Here is a 15,086-nt window from a genome sequence, read left to right as displayed (position 1 = left end):
AATGAAAAATAGAAATTTAGGAATACCAAGGTAGTCAAGGCTTGAAAAGATTAGAGTACTGAATAAAGGAAACTGCAGATAAGCAATCCTGGCATTCTGTGGTGCTTTTCTATCAGAGGCATTTGTTGGTTTCTAAGGTGTGCAAGTAGGAAGCCAAGCATCCACATAAGAGGCATCTAAAAACCATAGCCTAGATTTGGCATTCTCATGTGGTAGGGGGACAGAAAATAGTGATGAAATATACTCAGAAGGAGTAGTAAGAGGGCCCTGGAAAACAGATTTTCAAGAATAAGGGCAAATAGGAAATAGATTAGCTTCCCCCAAAATTTAAACTCAGCATCAAAATCTCTCATTCCCGGATTGGCCCAAGATGATCTGTGTCTATTTTTTTTTTTTAAAGATTTTATTTATTTATTCATGAGAGATTCAGAGAGAGAGGCAGAGACACAGGCAGAGGGAGAAGCAGGCTCCAGGCAGGGAGTCTGACGTGGACTTGATCCCAGGACTCCAGGATCACACCCTGGGCCGAAGGCAGGCACTAAACTGCTGAGCCACCCAGGGATCCCTGATCTGTGTCTATTTACCTGCAAGACCCAAGAATGTTAAATCCTTTCTAGTGGAAGATAACATCATTCAATTTATACGTTTTCCTACAAATAATGTTTAGCATTCAATTACAATCCAAGTGGATCTCAGACCCTTTAGTTGATCAAAATATTTGACTTTTCAGCCTTCAAAATAATTATAATTAATATGTTCAAGAGTAAGGAATGTGCTGGAGATTTAAAAGAAAACCAGGTTTATTAAAAAAAATCAAATGGAGATTTTAGCACTAAACATACAATACATGAAATTAAGATCTCAATTGATAGGTTTAATAGAAGATTAGAACTAAGAGGACTCTGTCATTTTACTAAACCTTGAGCAGAAGAGAGGATTAGTAAACTTGGGGGCTAGTTCAGTAGAAAATATTCAGACTGAAAAACAATAAGAGGATGGAAGGTACAGAAAAGAGTACAAGAGGTATATGAAACATATGTGTAATTGGAATCCCAGGAAAGAAAAAAGAGAATGGATTGATACAGTATATGAAAAGTTATTGGATGAGCATTTACCAAAAGTGACAAAAGACATCAACCTACAGATTAAATAATCTCTACAAACTTTGGGAAGAATAAACACAAAGTAAATCACATCAAGACACTATGTTAAAATTGCTGAAAACTAGATACAAACAAGGAATTAAAAATGGTCAGAGAAAAAGACAGTACTTTCAAAGGAATAAAAATAATCTGCAGATGATTATTACAGAAATGATGGGGAGTTAGAGACAATGGAATAGTATTTTTAAAATTACAGAAGAAAATAGCTGCCAACTTAGCATTTTATAACCACAGGAAATATCCTTCAAAAAATGAAGGTGAAAGGAGTGCCTTGGTGGCTCAGTCAGTTAAGTGTCTGTGTTTGGCTCAAGTCATGATCCCAGGGACCTGGAATCCAGCCCTGGGTTGGGCTCCCTACTCAGTGGGGAATACGCTCTCTCCCTCCCCTTCTTCCCTCAGCTCCTGCTCTCTCTCTCTCACTCTGTATTCTCTCTGAAATAAATAAAATAAAAAAAAATGAAGGTGAAGTGAAGATATTTTCATCATCAATTACATAGTAGACACACACACACACACACACACACACATATATATATATATATATATATAGAGAGAGAGAGAGAGAGAGAGAGAGAGAATATATCAGGAGTGGGGGAAAGGACAGAGGGAAAGAGAGAATATTAAGCAGTCTCCACACTCAGCTCAGAGCCTGATGCAGAGCTTAGCCTTACAACCCTGAGATCATGACCTGAGCTGAAATCAAGAGTTAGATGCTTAACTGACTATGCCACCCAGGCATCCCTATCATTAATTATATTTTAATAAAATAATCTAAAAAGTTATAACAGGCAAAGCAATATCAGTGAATGGATTATCTTTTGGGGCAGTGTTTTTCAGTGAGAGGTAGGAAAAAAGAGCATATCAGAATACACATACACAACAGCACCTGCAAAATAAAAATCAAAATTCTGTAGAGGAGCATATACCTAAGGAGAGAGATTTATATTGTTTGAAGGAGCTTTGTCATTGATTCTGATATTCCTCTTCTTTGCCTTTATTCTAGAAGTTGATATTCTTTGTTTTAGGCAGTGATTTATGTGGTCTGTCTCCAAATTTTATTTGAAATTTATTTTAATTTATTTATAACAAAGAAAAGAATGCTTTAAGCTATGCATTGTCAAGTTTGTTTTGTATTTTATTATTAATTTCAATGTTATTTTTACATCATCCAAGGTGTTTTTTGAACTAACAGTGTTAGGAACATTGCTAGGGTATTTTGTGAGTACTAAATATACATCAATACTATAAAATATGAAAATTCTAGCATAGTGATTATTGTGTATGTATAATCAGTATGTATTAGTTGAATTAGAATCAGCATATTAGATTCTCTGAGTGAACTCGGGAGAGGTAGGAGAAATAATTTTTAAATATGTGTTCTATTTTTAATGTATAAGAAGGGACAAGTGGAAAAAATTCTAATACTACTTGTACTGATTGTATTAACTGTGGAACATAGTAATAAATCTGGGAATAAGTATAAAAAGTTTTTTATACGATTCAAATAAGTGAATGAGTGAACAAATAAATAATGTTAATAATAATATCAATAGTAGCCATCGTATTTTTTTCAGGTGTGGTAACTACCTGTTTTTCATATAGCATTCACTTTACAATGGTCTTTTGTAGAAATTGTTATTATATACACTTTGAGATCACATGAGATAAAGAGAGATTAAGTAGCTTGTCCAGCATCACAGTACTACTAAGTGGTGGAACTAGTGTCAAGTAGTCAAGCAGTTTCTTTTTTTTTTTTTTATGGTGAAAAAGTTTATATTTAGATTTATAGCCAGCTGGACTCAGTTTAGATGATCCCAATTTTGTTGGCAACATCCAAAACATCATAGTCAGGAGCCAGTCGAACATATGCTTTCTTCTCTTTCTTCTCTGATGTGACCTTGGCCACATCAATGTCATAGAGCTTCTTCACAGCCTGTTTGATCTGGTGCTTATTGGCCTTGACATCCACAATGAACACAAGTGTGTTGTTGTCTTCTATTTTCTTCATGGCTGACTCACTCGGTAGTTAAGGGGAACTCGATGATGGCATAGTGATCAAGCTTGTTTCTCCTGGGGACGCTCTTTCGAGGATATTTGGGCTGCCTTCGGAGACGCAGGGTCTTGGGTCGTCAGAATGTAGGTGACATGCGGATCTTCTTTTTTTTGTGACTGTGCACGCCTTTCAGCACCGCTTTCTTAGCTTTCAGAGCCTTTGCTTTGGCTTCGGCTTTGGGAGGGGCAGGGGCTTCCTTCTTCGCCTTCGGCGCCATCTTCGTGAAAGGGCAGTCAAGCAGTTTCTAAGCAGAGGTGTGGTGGCAGCTGTAGGTTGCCCTGCTACAGCTTCATAGATTCGGCCTCTAAGGAGACAACAAGTAAATGGATTTAGACAATTTAATACAGCAAAGGTGTCATCCTGGCTCTGCTCCCTAATTTCCTATCTCCACAGAGTGAAGCTAGTAAGGCTAAGTACTTATTGTACACACATGGGGATGCATTATCCTCCAAATGTCAGGAGAGAAACCCTGACATTGGTAGACTCTGATCTTATATGAGAGCTGCCAGCAAGGCAAACCTGCTCCATTCTCACTTTCAGAGAAAGAGAGATTATCTTCATTTACCTGGAGTGTAGTAATTTTACCCCAGAAAGGGGAGGCAGGCATTTTTGTCTTTACTACTTTGACTGTCTCTAGGGAAGGGGGATGTCTCTATATTTACAAAATATTTACTTCTAGCTTTGTGCCAAAATAGTATATACAAAATAATACATTATCTGCAGTGCTTTCAAGATATAAAACAAGTTGTTGAATGTATTTTATTTGATATATTGGTAATGTCCTCCTTTAAAAAATAATCCTCTTTTCTTGCTCCAAAATCTTTATGAAGGAGCTGAATCTTTTTGATATTATTGGCTGAAAGACAACTTAAGATATTAACTTACTTTAATATCCAAAGAATAGGCTTTCTGGTTTTAGATGTGTAATAATAATACTATTCAAAGTTTAATAGCTAAATTACTGTATTTAATCCAGCTACTCAGTGGATTAAAAATTTCTTTTTTTCTTTTTTTAAAAAAGATTTTATTTATTAATTCATGACACAGAGAGAGAGGCAGAGACACAGGCAGATGGAGAAACAGGCTCCACACAAAGAGCCCGATGTGGTACTTGATCCCAGAGTTGGGATTACGCCCTGAGCCAAAGGTAGATGCTCAACTGCTGAGCCACCCAGGCATCCCTAAAAATTTCTTTAAAATTGAATATCATAGGAGCTATCCCAGTAATTCTGCTATAAGTTTACTGCAGACCAAAGTAATTTCTTCAGGGTTTTCATTGTGGAATTCAGGCTTTATGAAGCATTTGTTGAAATATAGTGTCAAGTTGCCTTCTGAAAAAGAAAATCCTCACCCCATTTTGTATGATACCCAAACAATTTCAATCTATTATATAGGTTTTTACATGAGGAGAATGTTTAACTCCATGAACTAGATTGATTGCTTAGATTCCTAAAATGGAAAGAGGTGAGAAGGAAACATTTCTTCGATGTGTTGCTGTTATTGATGAGGCCATATTTGAATCTTGAGCCTTCTGACATCTGTAAATGCTACACTGTTAAAAGAATAATGTGATTTCCTCATGTTTCTGAATATATATTATACATTTAATAAAAAGAACTGATATAACTGATATTGATTGTCAGAAATAATAAACTTCTGAATAAATAAAACACTTGTACAGTTATAGGTAGAGAGAATGAATTAGGCAATTTGGGTACTTGTTATTCACTTGATAGTGAAAGTGATTTATGGATATTACATCTTCCTGACTCATGAATGGTAACATTAATAGTTGGTCTAGAAGAAAGGGGATATATTTACTGCCATTTCTGTTGTGTTATACCGATGTTCCTACAGATGAAGATCTATTTCCTATTTAGATATGAGTGAAGCAATGTGACATAAGCTCTTTTTTCAAATGGGGGTAAATATTAAAGTGTGGTTCTCTCTTTAAATTTTGACAAATAACTTCTGTATTAAGACATTATATATCCATACTCAATTTACCTTTTGTGGGAATCTAGTTGGATTACATTTTTCACCAAATTGTGTAATTTTGAAAAATTGTTAGCCACTAAATCATTTAAATATTTACATAGGTGATGTTTGATTATATTATAATCTATCTATATATATATATATTAAAGATTTTATTTATTCATGAGAGACACAGAGAAAGAGGCAGAGACATAGGCAGAGGGAGAAGCATGCTCCGTGCAGGGAACCTGATGTGGGACTCAATCCCAGGACCCCAGGACCACGACTTGAGCTGAAAGCAGATGCTCAACCACTGAGTTACCCAGGCGTCTGACAATATATTTTTGATACATAAAGCAAACTTTATTTTGATAGATATATTCATTTTTTAAAAAGAGTTTGTTTATTCATGAGAGACAGAGAGAGAGAGAGAGAGAGAGGCAGAGACATAGGCAGAAGCAGAAGCAGGTTCCATGCAAGGAGCCCGACATGGGACTCGATCCCAGGACTCCAGGATCATGCCCTGAGCTGAACGCAGGCACCAAACCACTGAGCCACCTAGGGATCCCCTGATAGATATATTCAAATGCATATTGTTTTACTTCTAAGTAGCTGGAGATTCTGAGGCATCAAATTGTTGAGTTATGTTTTAGTTATAGCATAATCCAGTAGCAAGATGAAATAAAATGAGACATATCAACTTCTCTTTACTCACAAAATGTACTATAGTACAGTAGTTTACTAAACTGCAGATAGATATTCAAATGAAAGCATTGTTACATGTATTTGTAAATTCACTCATACTGATAAAGTTAAGCTATAAAAATGTACAACTTAAACTGTATGGTAGTATAAGTCAATGTCATAACTAACTTTTTTTTTCTGAGTGCATCTGTATGCATGTATGTATGTATTTATTTATTTGAGTGCATCTTTATTTAAATTCCTTTGCCTTGCTGTGATTCAGTAACAGAAATAGCCTAGATATCGGGGGCAATTATTTAGGCAAAGTAACTCAGGGTCATCAAGATGAAAGATTGGTGATGAGGAAGTCTCAGTCTTATCTATATTGTTGGATGGAATTATTCAAATATATATTTGTTTACTTTGCATTCTCCTTATAGGTACATACTCTTTTTGGTAGGCATATCAGGTGACAGTGAACTGAACGCCATCTGTCTTAATTTAAATAGCAAGGGAATTTATTGGTACATTTTAGAGCAAGTCTGTCTTAGATACTGTTTTAGGCTCCCGGACCTAGTTTCTCTCTTTCACTTGTGAGAACTTCCTCTGTACTTGTTTTGTTCACAGATAAAACTTTTACTAATGATGGCAAGATAGCTATTGCACTAAATAGCTTCACAGTCTCTTGTTCAAGTATAGAGAGAAAAGAGTATCTGTGCTCCTGGATAATTCAAACAAAAGTCCATCTTGAATAATCTGTTGGTTTGCGATGTTTATTTATGATTTATTAAATTCTTATATACATTTATGATCAGCTTCTGAGCTATTTAGATTGTTCATGAAGGTAATATAGGGCAGGCATATTGTGGAATAAATTTTTTTTCTGTTATTATTAGGGCTTCTTTGAGAAGAGTTGAATCAGAGAATGGATATGATAGCTCTTTTGTAATGTTATGAGGGGATTGTTTATAAGCACATGTAATAATGTTTATAAGTTATACCTTCTTGGTACAAATAAAACAGTTTTTGGTTCTATTTTTTTTTTTTTAAGAACTGACTATAACTGGTATATAGACAAAAGATTTTATTTAAAATAGCGATACAGGGGCATCTAGGTGGCTTCACTGGTTAAGTATGTGACTCTTGATCTCAGCTCAGGTCTTGGTCTCAGGGTGGTGAGTTCAAGCCCCACATTGGACTCCACGCTGGGCATAGAGTCTACTTAAAATAAAAAAATAAAATAAAATGTGATCCAGTAATTGAATTCCTTGCCATTTCCCCCCCTTAATTCTAAGAGATTTTTAAATAATTCTCTTAGCATATATATATATATATATGTATTTATATAAACACACATGTGTTTATGTTTATATGTGTGTATAATTTTATTTTATATATATAAACTTGTCATCAGATGGTAATTTGGCTCCCACCTTTGTCATCCTTATTTTTGGTTTGCTATTTTGGAAAGAAATTATAGGGCGACATTAAATGATAAGGATGATATCTGGCATCCTATTCTGTTTTCTTTTTTTTTTTCTGTTCAGGAAGCATTTTATTGTCGGTCCAAATTTTAGGAATTTTCCCTGACAGAAAATCAACACTTTCAGAAAACCTCTTGCATGGCCCTGCTCAGCTCCTGAATCTTAGTTTTCACAGACATATCAGCATATTTCTCCCTAATACGGACAATCATTATGTGACGGATCAACCTTGACTTCCAATTTCAATACTTGGCCTTTGCTTAGGAAGCTCTTCAGGACCGTTTTTAGTTGAGTAAAAGTGACTTCATCCAAAGGAGACGTGGTGGTCACTGAGCACAGTACTTCTCCATGGTGGACACTCATCATGGTGGAAAAGGCAAAAATGACTCCAGGAGTATTGTTTAAGTGACAGTTCTCAACAAGCAAACTGATCAGGTTGGATATGACAGGAGAGAACTTCACTTTTGCTGTTACGTCATTTAGGCTTTTCACTTTCATGGAACAGTTTACGTAGGAGCTCATAGTGGAAGTAGCCGTTTTAGGTTCCTTCCAGATTTGTGCTACTCTCAATTCCTTTTCTACTTGTTTCAGTTTATTCTGTTTAGATGCAGCAGAATAAAGAGCAGTGGCATAGTGACCTTTGATACCATATATCTGAACAGGTGGTTTCATGAGCTTGGAAAACTGCCTGACCAAGACATACAAAACATTGCACCTGCTGGGACAGCCCGGGCACCACTGGGGTGGCCATCTTTTCTGCGTGGCTGTAGGTCAAACCCAAGTCAGAGAGAGAGAGAGAGAGAGAGAGACACGCAAGGGTGCCTCTATTCTGCTTTCAGTGGGAATGCCTTTAGTTTTCTCTTTTTGCATGGCACTAGCTTCTAGTTTAAAATGAATATTTTTTTTACCATTTAAAAAATATCTTTGTTCCTGGTTTTGTAATATTTTTCAATGTGGAAAATGTGTTTGGAGCTGTTTATGTGATCTAGTGAGGTGTGGTGGTTCTCCCTAAACCTACTGACATGATAAATCTGTTGAGAGATTCTTACATTAAGCCACTCTTAAATTTTGAGTAGACAATTCCCTTAATATATAGTTGAATCAATTTTGCAAGTATACGACTATCTCACAGAGTATCTTCCTGGTTAATGTTTTTCCCCGTAGAGACTGTCTCTTGTTTATGTATATGGTAATGTCATAGAATACATATCCTTTAAACCCAATCAAAAATAAAAAAAAAAGATGTTTAGGAAAAGTCTCTAGGCACATTAGCAATACAATCTTGGAAGAATATGAACTTAATCTGTAGATGTTTTGTAAGTGTACTGAATTATCAGTGAAGGCATATACATCTCCAATGTTGCTGAGCTGAGAAAGGCATCATAGTATTCAAATGTGCAAGGCAACTGTTTGTTAATAGCTACTTGAATTGTTTATCAGGAAGCTATGTTTTAACATTTTACATCTTAAACATCATATCTTACGTATGTAACCATTTTATAGGGTTTTAGTTACTACATAAAAAATGGTTAGAGGTTTTAGGTTTATGTATAATGCATTGTAATTGTTATTCTAGGACAGAATATTTTATTTTTAGGAAGAAGTGATATTATACAGTTGATGCCTGTGTTTTATTGGGATTTTGCACCTGTGAGGTTACTCTGTAGTTGTGACAACAGATACCTCAGGTTGTGATATAAGAATCATTTCTTCATAAAATAAATTGGATGATTTAATCTTGACATTTTAAAGATCTTGGTAGCAAAATTTTCTAGTCTAGATCATTTTTAATTGTTAATTTTTATAATTAAACTTCTATAATTTTTCTTTTTGTTTAATCAGATTTTTTCTACTTAATTTTGGATCAGTCGGCTTGGGGTTTCTATTGTGGTTAGTGGGTGAGACTGGTTCCCACATGCAGATGTAGTTTGAAACTCCTGATGTCCCTAAAGGAGGGTTTCTTATCAGCTTGCCAGATGTGGGTGAGGTTTGTTTTTTTTATTTATTTATTTATTTATTTATTTATTTATTTATTTATTTATTTATTTATTTTAGGGGTGAGGTTTTAAAAGCTGTCAGCTGTCAAACGTCAAAAATGGAGTTAAACTTTTTATTTCAGTGGATGTCACAAGAAAGGGTACAATATTAATGATCAAATATTAATTTGTAACAGTTTTACACTTGAGGATTAAAGCAAGTGATTTTGGATGGTTTCCCTACTGAAGCCATAATGATCCTCTGGCTCTTTTTGATGTTTTGTCTGATTTGGAATATAACCGGAGTCATATTTAATAGGTGCTGGTTAGATCCTGACCGGATGATTCCAATATATAGGGAATTTAATTTTTATAATTTCTTCAGAGAATGAAAATTTGAAGCCTATCATTGGATGGAAACTTCTGCCACATTCAAAGTGAGGAAAAAGCCTTTTTTTTCTTTTCTTTTTTTTTTTTTTTTTGGCTATGGTGCAAATTTGAATTGATTTCAAATGGGAAATAGATAACAATCAATTTATTCTATTATGGAAATACATTTGTATGGTTTAAACCCCCATATGAAAGGCAAAAAGACTTTGGATTATAATGAAAAAATAAAATTCTATTCGTAAGAAGCACACAAATAACTAACTAAATAAATATAATGATTAAAAGTGAAAGGATGAAGAAGGATATGTCAGGCAAATGGAAGTAGAAAATACAATGTGAGTTTCCAGATTCATTTCCTACAAAGTAAAATTCAAGACAAAAGTATTCAGGGTGGTATTGAAGCAGACACCTTTCTCTCTGTGGCTGAATCAATTGTAGGGAGTGCTACCCATTACAGAGATTTGAGATTATATTTGCAGGAGAAGATAGAACTATCTCTCTGTAATAGCAGGATTCCATCCCCCCCAACATTAAAACATACCTCCTTTTGGTATTTGGCTTATAATCAGTTAAGTTGGTGGAAAGTTTGAAGGATACAATTAGGTGTATCCTATACATGAAGAGAAAGAATGAGCCTTTTTTTTCAGACAAATATATATATTTGTTATTTTTAATTCTATTCATAATTTCTTACAGGTTTTAAATAAATTTTGGAATCATTTTTCTGATTATCAAATTTAAGTTGTAAAATGGCATCTTTTTTTCTACCCATGAGTGAAGAAAATTTAGAGTTTTACTGACAAACTAAATATATGGAGTACTTGTCAAATGGCAATTTCTAGCATCTATATTTGAGAGAGCTTTTAAAACATCTTTACTTGAGGGACCTTTACATCTCAGTATATAACATTCTTTATGCCTGTAACTTACATTTTTTGATATTTGTCTTCTCAGTGCACAGGGAAAGATATGTGTAATTGAGTGGAGACAGATGAGATGGAGTATTGCTCTAGGTTCCTCAAAAAGTAGCAGATTGGTAGGATTGTGACCCACACTTTTGGCTCATGATTTTTTTCCAAGGGAGGTATAATAGAGAAGTATTGAAGTTATTCTCTTACTTGTTTCAGGCTTGAGCTGCATCTTTGCATTGCAGCATGTGGAAATCTTTATAGATTCTAATTATATATTTTCTCTGAATCCCACTTTTAAAAAAGATTTGATTTAAATTCCAGTTAGTTAACATACAGTGTAATATTAATTGTACGTGTACAATATAATGTTTCAACACTTCGATACACCTGGTGCTCATCACAAGTGCACTCCTTAATCCTCATCACTTTTTACACATCCTTCCACCCACCTTCACTCATGAGTTCTTGGATAGTTAAGAGTCTGTTTCTTGGTTCGCCTCTCCCTTTTTTCCCCTCATGATCATTTGTTTTGTTTCTTAAATTTCATATAAGAGTAAAATCATATGGTATTTGTCTTTGACTGATATATTTCACTTAGTATAATACACTTTAGCTCCATCCAGATCTTGCAAATAGCAAGATTTCATTCTTTTCATTCTTTTTATGGCAAACACACATGCACACACCATGTCTTCTTTATCCATTCAACAGTTAATGGACATTTGGACTGTTTCCATAATCTGGCTACTGTATATAATGATGCTAAAAACATCTGGGTGCATGTATCCCTTTAAATTAGTTTCTTTGAATTTTTACCTAGTAGTGCAATTACTAAATCATAGAGCGTGATTCTATTTTTAACTTTTTGAGGAATCTCTATACTGTTTTCCACAGTGGCTGTACCAGTTTGCATTCCCACCAACAGTTTAAGATAATTCCTCTTTCTCCCCATCCTCACTAATACCTGTTTTCTGTGTTGTTAATTTTAGCCATTCTGACAGTTGTGAGATGATGATCTCGTTGTAATTTTGATTTGTATTTCCCTGATGATGAGTGATGTTGAGCATCTTTTCATGTGTCTATTGGCCACTTGTATCTCTTTGGAAAAATGCCTATTCATGTCTTCTGTCCATTTTTTAATTGGGTTGTTTTTTTGGGTGTTGAGTTTCATAAGTTCTTAATATATTTAGGATACTAACCCCTTTTTCAGTTTGTTATTTGTAAATATCTTCTCCCATTCTGTAGATTGCCTTTTAGTTTTGTTGAATTTTTCCTTTGCTGTACAGAAGCTTTTTATTTTGATGAAGTCCCAATAGTTTATTTTTGCTTTTGTATCCCTAGCCTCAGGAGACACATCTAGTAAGAAGTTGCTATGACTGGGGATCACTGGGTGGCTCAGCGGTTTGGTGCCTGCCTTTGGCCCAGGGCGCGATCCTGGAGTCCCGGGATTGAGTCCCACGTCGGGCTCCCGGCATGGAGCCTGCTTCTCCCTCCTCCTGTGTCTCTGCCTCTCTCTCTCTCTGTCTATCATAAATGAATGAATGAATGAATGAATGAGTGAATGAATAAATACTTTAAAAAAGAAGTTGCTATGACTGATGACAAAGAGGTTACTGCCTGTGTTCTCCTTTAAGATTTTAATAGTTTCCTATCTTATATGAATCCTACTTCCTGATGATGATTTTGTTTTCCCTTTTTTTTTTTTAATGTGACTTCAGAAGTATATTATTGTGATGTTATTGGTAACTTCGTTAGTACTAGTAGACAGATACAATGTTTTTCCCCTATAAAGTCTCTGTTTATCAAAATTAAATGGTTGTGGATACTTTTATAATGACTAATTCAGTTTTTAATGGAACGAGCAAGGTTGTACCTTAATTCTGGCTACTCAAGACATGAAAAAAGACCCTTTCATCTCTGCCCATTAGTTTTATTTCATTCACTCAAAACAGAAACATATATATTTAACTTTTTCTTTTAGGGGAGAGTTTTTCATACAGGATTGCTGAATGCTGGTTTTCCGTATATGAAATTTTCAGTCAACAGTTCCCTACTAAATGGAATATTCCATATGAGATTTAGGCTATGTGTTGTGAAAGTATCACTTGAAGTCTGAAGATGACTCTGAAGAATATACCTTGGAGCAATTGTGATAGAAAGTAAGCCTGTATTATATAAAACAGTTTGGTTTTTCCATCATTTGAGTATTGTATACATTTTAGTCATTTACATCTGGTGAGTTAAGGATCTTTATTGTATGTCCTCTGAAGCCATTTCCATTTGGGCTTTTTTCTCTATGGAGAAATTTGTGGCCCCACAGTCTATTATATTTCTTTAGCAAACAAAGAGGTGAAGGTAGAGTGAGACTGATGGTGGTGGCATACATTGTTTAACATAGCCACTTTTGGTCCTTAGCAGGTGAAATCAGAGCCAGTGTCTATTCACCTATACCATGGTACTGTCAAAGTGGATCATCTGAACCCCTTGAAATACTTCTTGTGATAAGCTGAGACATTTAGTATGTCTGTATCTCTGCCATGTCCTGAAATATATAGGATGTGTTAGCAATAAAACAGACTTAGAAGTTACAGAATTAGAATTTTCTTAGATTTATTTTCCATCAGAGTTATGGTTCTATTCTTGTTCATTAGTATTGACCTAATAAAGATTATTTACTTACTTCTCTTTCTCAGGCAACTCTAGCCTTAGTCATTATTGCCCTATTATTTCCTTCCATAGCCTCTCCAAACATACTATATTAGTTCAAAGGCTTTTATGTTGTATCCTAGTTTTGGAACATTCTCTTTTAGATTCTTCTAGTAGAAATCTGTCATTTGTATACCTCTTGAAGATTGAGGACCATTCAGGGTAGTATCTTGGGCTTTGATTCAACTTCTTGGTTCAACTAAACATTCGGACTCCCAGAATTATCATAAGCCATATTTAGAACAATCCTTTTAGAGGAATGTAAGATAGGAACCATAGCTTCCCTACCAAAAGTGTCAGTATTTTTTTCTTTAAGAGCCCTTTTAGTAATTAAATAGAATTATAGCTCATATGCAAGGAGATTTGATACATGACAGGAAAGCATTATATTTTCCCAGGAGTAAAAGTCTCATACCCCACAGGAACCAGTATCTCTGGTAGCTACTTCATAGCCATACTTCCAGGATCCTCACAAGGGACATGCCAGGTACAAATGATAAACAAAGCTATGGTGGCTCATCAGGTATTTATAGTTCTTGAGGTACAGATATATCTTACCAATCAGGGGGCATTTTACTTTAAGTAATGTTGCCTAGCAACCCAGTAGACATATTCTCTTTTCAGGTTGTCAGGGGAACACTGCTAGCAAAGGCAAAATACTTTTATTATTCCTTTACCCACGTCTACTCCCTGTCCTTTCCTTTGGTTAACTGCATTCACATAGAAAAAGACAATCAGCACATTTTATGACCACAGTATTTACATTATTCAATGAATAGGACATTACTGTTTACTTTCTACCCTAGTTGATTGGAATAGAATTTTGGCCAATTAGTTTTATAGGGTCCACCATATCTTTTAATACTGTAAATAACAGGTAAATTTATAAGGAAAAAATATGACAGTGTTTAGTAAACCAAACAGTGCAATGATTTTTTAAAATGTCTGTTTTATCAAATATGTCTTTTTCATTTTGAATGGTATGGTTCAAAAAATACCATTGGTAAATCTGGGGATCTGTGCAGTCTGAAATCATAGTCAAGATTTTAGTCTCTGGCCTTGGGCTTTTATTTTTTATTAAAAAATTTGTTCTAAGATTGTATTTATGTATTTGACAGAGAGAATGCCATGCAAAATTGAGGGAGGGGCAGAGGAGAGGAAGAAGCAGACACCCTGCTGAGCAGGGAGCTGGACTTGGGGCTTGATCCCAGGACCCTGGGATCATGACCTGAGCCAAAGGCAGATGCTTAACTGACTGAGCCACCCAGGTGCCCCTGGTCTCGGACTTTTAAAATACTCAGTTATTGTAGAAGTTGTTTTTATGGAGTTTATTTTTATTGGTAATCATAACAGGACAGCAGATGCTGGTCAAGTATTGACACCCTATAGTCCTATTTGTTTTTGCTGGCTAACACACACACAGACATTTCTTGAGTGTGACTCCACCCGTTCAACAGAGTGATCAGAAATATGGGTTTGGCAGGTTTGTATGCCCACCTTAACTCCCTAGCCAGAGTTTTTTTTTTTTTTTTTGTAATAATACATTTATTTTTTATTGGTGTTCAATTTGCCAACATACAGAATAACACCCAGGGCTCATCCCATCAAGTGCCCCCCCTCAGTGCCTGCCATCAAGTCACCCCCACCCCCGCCCTCCTCCCCTTCCACCACCCCTAGTTCATTTCCTAGAGTTAGGAGTCTTCCATGTTCTGTTTCCCTCTCTGATATTTCCTACCCATTTC

The 15,086-nt window shown here is 35.3% G+C and overlaps 1 protein-coding gene, 1 long non-coding RNA gene and 1 pseudogene across 43 annotated transcripts in view; 1 reads left to right on the top strand and 2 right to left on the bottom strand.

Moving 5' to 3' along the window:
- The window catches only part of STPG2 (sperm tail PG-rich repeat containing 2), a 531,130-nt gene that overhangs the window by 68,762 nt on the left and 447,282 nt on the right, over positions 1–15,086 (top strand). The window lies entirely within an intron of this gene.
- LOC140623953 (uncharacterized) lies at positions 2,872–13,907 on the bottom strand. Its single transcript, XR_012023511.1, has 2 exons — positions 13,760–13,907; positions 2,872–3,520 (listed from the first exon to the last, which is right to left on the bottom strand). It is a non-coding gene; the product is annotated as an uncharacterized lncRNA (long non-coding RNA).
- LOC140623479 (ATP synthase subunit O, mitochondrial pseudogene) lies at positions 7,557–8,033 on the bottom strand (annotated as a pseudogene).

This window comes from Canis lupus, chromosome 33 (genome assembly GCF_048164855.1).
Source record: "Canis lupus baileyi chromosome 33, mCanLup2.hap1, whole genome shotgun sequence".
NCBI classification, from domain to species: domain Eukaryota; kingdom Metazoa; phylum Chordata; class Mammalia; order Carnivora; family Canidae; genus Canis; species Canis lupus.
This window is presented reverse-complemented; position numbering and strand designations above follow the sequence as displayed.